Source organism: Peromyscus leucopus, chromosome 8b (assembly GCF_004664715.2).
Source record: "Peromyscus leucopus breed LL Stock chromosome 8b, UCI_PerLeu_2.1, whole genome shotgun sequence".
Lineage (NCBI taxonomy): Eukaryota > Metazoa > Chordata > Mammalia > Rodentia > Cricetidae > Peromyscus > Peromyscus leucopus.
The window spans coordinates 71,244,379-71,250,834 of NC_051086.1; the positions used below are offsets into that span (position 1 = coordinate 71,244,379).

The 6,456-nt window shown below is 52.8% G+C and overlaps 1 long non-coding RNA gene across 1 annotated transcript; it reads left to right on the plus strand.

Moving 5' to 3' along the window:
* The first annotated feature begins 1,293 nt into the window (after positions 1–1,293).
* LOC119086992 lies at positions 1,294–2,964 on the plus strand. The gene is made up of 2 exons (XR_005090405.1): positions 1,294–1,351; positions 2,461–2,964. It is a non-coding gene; the product is annotated as an uncharacterized LOC119086992 (long non-coding RNA).
* Positions 2,965–6,456: the final 3,492 nt, after the last annotated feature.

Consider the following 6,456-nt stretch of genomic DNA (forward strand, 5'->3'; position numbering starts at 1 on the left):
TCTCTTAAAGGAACACGCTCCTATTTTTGGCCAGCTGGCCTCGAAAGGCTGTTCACGGCTGTTTCTTTAGACCTTGGGGTAAGGGTCATGTTCTTACTTTCCCTTTGGGGGGGACTGGGACAGATAACTCTTTTCCAGGTGGGTAGTGCCTCTTGCAGAAGAAAAGGATGTGGAGCAGATCCCCCCCCCAATCTCTGTGTCTGGCCCTCCCCCAATTTCTTTCTGGGCCTTGAATCTGTATTCCCTGAAGCCTGTGTGGACCTGTGGCTAGATGGGATGCCCAGAGAAGACTCTCAGGGCCTTTCCAGAAGGAGTCATTAGTGGTTTTTCCTATCTCCTGCCTCTTCTCACTGCTCCTCAAGGCCATTCTTGACTCCAGAGCTCACCGAGAGGGAGGCCTGGAGAAAATATGGGGCCCACACTCAGCCCCCTAAACTCCCGCCCAGACCCCCACCTTGCTCCCATCCCCCAGCTGGGGGCCCTAGGCTGGGTAGTTTCCTGCCTTCCCCATGGGGAAAGTGGGGGTGACATGCAGGTGGGCGGGCCCGTGCCCACATCCGGGGGCCAAGAGAACCTCCTGTCAGAACCTTTTTTTCCCCCCTCCCCCAAGACTCCAAGATACCTATGCCCTGCCCGAGGGCCCTCATCCCCACTGACATGGCCTGTCCTTCTGTCCTTACAGGCCCTAAAAACAAAATGAAGACCCAACCCAACTGTGACACACGCACACAACACCATGATGCTGAGGGCTAACTAGGCCGGGAAACTGGTGGCTTTCGGGGGTCCTGAGGACACTGACTCCCTGGTCTATGGGTTCTGACCTCCCTACATGCCTTTGTACTTCCACAGCCTCTCAGGAGAACAGCCAGGCCTTACTTGGTCTCAGCGCCCAGAGAAAGGGCTTGTCTGTGTGGGAAGGGTAGGGCTCGGGGAACTGTATTTTTCTAGTGTTGGAGTTCAGGACTCTTTCTTCTGGGCACTCACTGAAGGTCCTAGCAGGGAACTGGGGCCACCTCCAGTGAGTCACTCTCAACTCTTGAACCATCCTCCTGTGGCTAGTTCCACCGGGGAAGGGCAGGCCTGGGATCCAGGAAGCCACCTGCCGAGGCCTGTGAGATGGCCTCTTCAGCCCCCTCCCGCCAAGACCCAGCCTTGTCTCTGGTTTCCTGTCAGTCTGCACTCCCCGGGGAGGGGGGGGGGTGGCTAATCTCTGATGCGTTGTGGAGGCGGCCTCCAAGACCGTTGGGCGCCCTGAGGCCTGACCCACGTGGCCTCGGGGTTATAAGCCCTGCCCACCCCGAAGGGAACCCCACTTTGGAGCCTGTCTCCCTCGGCTCGGCAGCATCTCCAGGTAAGGGCCTACATCTTCACTCCAGCCCCAACCGGGGCTCCTTAGCGCTGGGCCTCAAGGGCGGTGATAAGGCTTTGGGTTCAGGTTCGAAGTAGAGGCCCTGGGACAGCAGACGGCCAAGGGCTTGGGTGCCAGGGCCCCCTCAAAGCTGTAGGCAAAGGAGGCGGTGGCGCTAGAATCCGCTGGCCTTCATTGGGAACAGCTTTCAAAACCTTTTTTTTTTCTTTTTTCTTTTTCTTTTTTTCGAGACAGGGCTGGCCTTGGCTGTCCTAAACTCGCTCTGTAGACCAGGGAGAGATCCGCCTGCCTCTGCCTCCCGAGTGCTGGGGTTAAAGGCTTCGTGCGCCACCGCCGCCCGCCCGGCTCAAAATCCTTTAAATTCTCTAAAAGCGGGGTTAAGGGGTCAGATGGTTTCCGCACTCCCCTCCCCCTGTGAAGACGCCCCTAAGGCTCGGAGGAAGGGGGGCTGGAGAGCAGGGTGGGAATGGAGAGTGGGCGAAGGCTGAAACAGCGGGACCAGCATCGGCGACTGGGGATGATGGGTTTTTTCCCCTCCGCCCAACATGGCCTCCGTCTCCATCCGCCCATCCTGGGACTCCAGCTTGGGGGACAGCCAGGGGCTCGGGGCTCGCTCGGGGCCTTGGCCCGATGGGGAGGGACACAGGCTTCCGGGGACCAGAGCCTCTGTCTAATGCCAAGGCTGGGCACCCGGGCTTCGGCGGGAGGAGGCCGTGGCTGCCTCCGTGGGGTTCGAGGCGGTGCGTCCGACGGCTGGGCTGGGCGGCACCACCCAGGCAGGACGCTGCGGGTCTCAAGATGGGGCCGAGCCTCGGGAGTGGCCGTGGCCTCCACCTGAGTGTCCCCAGAAGGGAGAGCCTAGGGTGGAAACCTGGAGGGGAGGGGGGAAGGGGAGCCGGGCTCAAAGAGGAAGTTGGGGGGGGGGGGAAGAAGAGACTAGTCTGGCGCCATGCTGAGTCACCACCCACAAGGCCCAGGGCGGGCGGGCCCTCGAGGGGGCCACAGCCGGGTGGGGGGCGGTGTAGGGGTCCTTGGGAAACCAGAGGACGGGGGCGGGACACTTGGGGGCAGAGGGCTTATTTTTAACGCAGGAAGTCAGCAGGAAGAGCAGGTGGCCTGAAGCACACCCGTGGACAGACAGACAGACAGACAGTGCAGTCACCCATAAAGTAGAAAGCACTACTAACAGCACTGGAGGGTGTAGTGTTTCCTACTTTATGGATGAGTGTACTGTGGGCTTCGGAGACGACGCCGACGCCGCCGCCGCCGCGGCCACCTGCCACCGTCCTCCTCCACCAGGGTCAAGAAGACGGGTGAGCATCTCTCCAACCCCCTCCCCCATCTCACCAGCTCCCCCGCCCCGAGACTTTCACTGCGCCCCAAGCACTGTACTTCCTGACCCCCACCCCCCAGACAACTGTGGAAACAGCAGCACAGCAGCTCTCCCCATGCAAGTCTGAGGAGATGGGGTGGGGCAGGATGCCCCACCGGCCGGCAGACTTGGGGGGAGGCCAGAAGGGAGGCCAGACGGACGGGGATGGGTCGGGGTCACAGGGCCCTCAACACTAATAAAGAATGGACTTGTTTCTCCCTTTCGTCTGAGACTCTGTTATTGGGGCGTTGGGGTTGTGTGGGTTCCAGGGGGTACCACCCAAGAGAAAGATTGGTTGTGCTGGGGTAAGAAGACTTAGGCCAGACTAGGCCGCAGCCTGCAGCCTGGGGATGGAAGAGCTTGGCTCACCGGAAGCGGACCCCCTGGCAAGGTGAACAAAGGCCTAGGGTATGAGGGGACCTCTACTTTGGATCCTAATTCCTGCTCCAGTTTCTGTTTACTCCCTTCAGCTCCAAAATGAAGGCCACTTGCCTCTGGTTTGGGCCTAAGAAAGTCTAGAGCAGTGGTTCTCAACCTTCCTAATGCTGTGACCCTTTGATACAGTTCCTCATGGTTGTGGTGACCCCCAACCATAAAATTACTTTTGTGGCTACTTCATAACTGTAGTTTTGCTACTGTTACGTTTGTTTGTTGTTTTTGTTTTTTCAAGAAAGGGTTTCTCTGTAGTTTTGGAATCTGCCCTGGATCTCGCTTTGTAGACCAGGCTGGCCTCGAACTCAGAGAGATCCGCCTGCCTCTGCCTCCCGAGTGCTGGGATTAAAGCCACCTGCCACAGCCGCAGCCAGGCTTACTGTTGTGAATCATAATGTAAATATTTGTTTTCCAATGGTCTTAGGTGACCTCTGGAAGAGTCATTCGATCCCCAAAGGGGTTGTGACCCACAGGCTGAGAGCCACGGGTCTAGAGGATCCTTGGTAGCATAAGAGTTGGGTAGAACCACCGTGGCACACGTTGCCCACCAGCACCTTACACAATGACAGGTCATGGGTGCTAATCAGCAAAACACACATGCGTCGTCGCTCATATGCATTTCACTAGGCCCTGTCCACAAATGCCAGCAACATGCACAAGCCAAGACAGACTATGAGACGTGGCTGGCATATCACATGGGTGTATAGTTACCTAGGACAGACATGTTCATAGTACTCACACATACAGTAGCATATATACATAACATGTCATGCCCAAGAATATATCCACATAGTGACATTCACATAAATACAGCGGCTCCATGTACATAGAGTGACACTTTTAGAGGTGATAATATAAAATCACATAATGGCACACACAGAGCCAGGATCTCTGGTGGGGGTTCTACACCTATGAATTGAAAAAAAAAATTTATTTTTATTTGTGTGTGTGAGTACAGGTGTGTGTGTGTGTGTGTGTGTGTGTGTGTGTGTGTGCTTGTGTGCGGCGGCACGCATGTGGGGGGGTCAGAGAACACCTTGCACAAGGAGTCAGCTGTCCACTTTCACCATCAAACTCTGGTGGTCAGGCCTGGTGGCAAATATCTCCACCCACGGAACCATCCTACTGGCCAGACTGAGGGGGAAAAAGAGTCTTTAATGGCAAGCCAAGTGTGTGGTATGTGCCTGTAATCCAGCAGGTGGAGACTGGAGCTGTATTAGACCTTGAGAAAGGAAGCTGCATCTTAACGTACAGACATCTCTTGTCATTATTCTCATGGTTTCCGCAATAGCACAGTAAATTAATTTGCTTAGCATTTACATCGTATTATAAAGTAGATATTATAAACAATCTAGAGATGTGAAGCATGTAAGAGGGCTGAGGATAGAGCTCAGTGGTAGGGTACTTCCCTGGCATGCAAGAGATCTTGGGTAAACAGGAGGATGTTTATGTATAAGCTGTGTGTAGATATTTCACCATGTTATATAAAGGACTGTTATATATATATATATATATATATATATATATATATATATATGTAAGTAAAAAGTGAGAATTTGGTGGGGCATCTAGAGATGCATCTCCATATCATCTTTTTTTTCTTTTTCTTTTATTTTTTTTCCCCCGGAGCTGAGGACCAAACCCAGGGCCTTGCGCTTGCTAGGCAAATGCTCTACCACTGAGCTAAATCCCCACCCCCAATATCATCTTTTTTTTTTTTTTTTAATTGGTTTTGGTAGCCAGGCGGTGGTGGTACAGTCCTTTAATCCCAGCACTTGGGAGGCAGAGGCAGGTGAATCTCTGAGTTCAAGGCCAGCCTGGTCTATAAAGTGAGTTCCAGGACAGCCAGTACTGTAACACAGAGAAATCCTGTCTCAATAAATAAATAAATAAATAAATAAAATTAAAAATTAAAAAAAATTGGTTGTGTTTTTTGAGACAGTTCTTTTTGTGTGTGTGTGTGTTGCCCTGGCTGTCTTGGAACTTGCCCTGTAGACCAGGCTATCCTTAAACTCTCAGTGATCCACCTGCCTCTGCCTCTCAAGTGCTGGGATTAAAGGTATACACCATCACACCTGGCGAGTATCATTATATACACATGTCATTGTGTGCCATTGCACATTATTGCATGACAATGTGTGACATAATTTGTTGATGCCATATAATGGCGTCTATATACATGATTTATGCCACGAAGTTATAATTTGCAAACTTATAATGGTAGAATCATACTCATAATTGTATGCACATAAACATTGTGTCAAACAGACACAGAAACTTGCACAGATAAGTATACAATGAGAGTCACAGACATAAAATAGTACGCATACATACAATGATCCTCTCCACATGTGCACAGACATAAATAGATCTCTTATACATACATACTATATTCCATAGTGACATGCATATTCATGCTGACCTAAAGTTACGTGACAAGCATCACGGAGTGACATGCACACTGATGTATACACTGCTTTAGGAAGTGAATCTGTCACCTCCTGCCCATGCAACTTTCCCCTAGTTCCATCAGCTCCGGCCGCGATGGAGCCTACCTCCAGTCTGGGGTCGGGGAGTGTTCTCTATGGTTTAGCTGCTATTCCTCAGGGGTGCCACATGAGGGCCCCGACCTTGGCTGCTTGTTTTGCTGGGTCCGGGGAACAGGGGCCGCCTCTCCCAACACTTCTCTCTAGGGATCTAGGTGCCCCACATACAGGCAGGCACCTGGGTGGGGCAGTTCCTATGTCCTTGTTCCCAAAAGCCATTTTTCTCATAGCAAAAATAAATAAATCAGCGAAGCCTAAGGCTAGACAGAAGATGAACTGCCTGACAATTGAGGGCAAAACCAGCCCAACAGGTCGTGTCGTGTGGTCTCCCCTGCTGGCCCGTGAAGTCCCCCAAATGTCGTCTGCATGAAGAAGCTGAAGGAATTTTTCAGCTTATTTCCACCTCTCTTTGGTCACCTTCCTGTTTTCAGTCTTTCATTTCTTTGTTTGATCCCAAATCCCATCTTTTCCAGTTCTGCTCTTCTGTATGGCTAGGGTCTCTGTCACACTGTCCTATCTCCATCAGTCTTGCCTGACAGGCGAGGACTGCTCCATTTCCTTTCCTCTGCACCCTGGAAGATGAGGGGCGTGTGGGGCCAAGGGGATGAAGAGGCCACATGGGGGGGGCGGTGTCTAAGCTGCCATCCAGCAAGGAACCTGCTCTTCCCTCTGTCCCGACCCTGCCAGCCTGCCAGCCGGTCCAGCCCACCAGTCCATCGCCATCGCCATGGAAACCA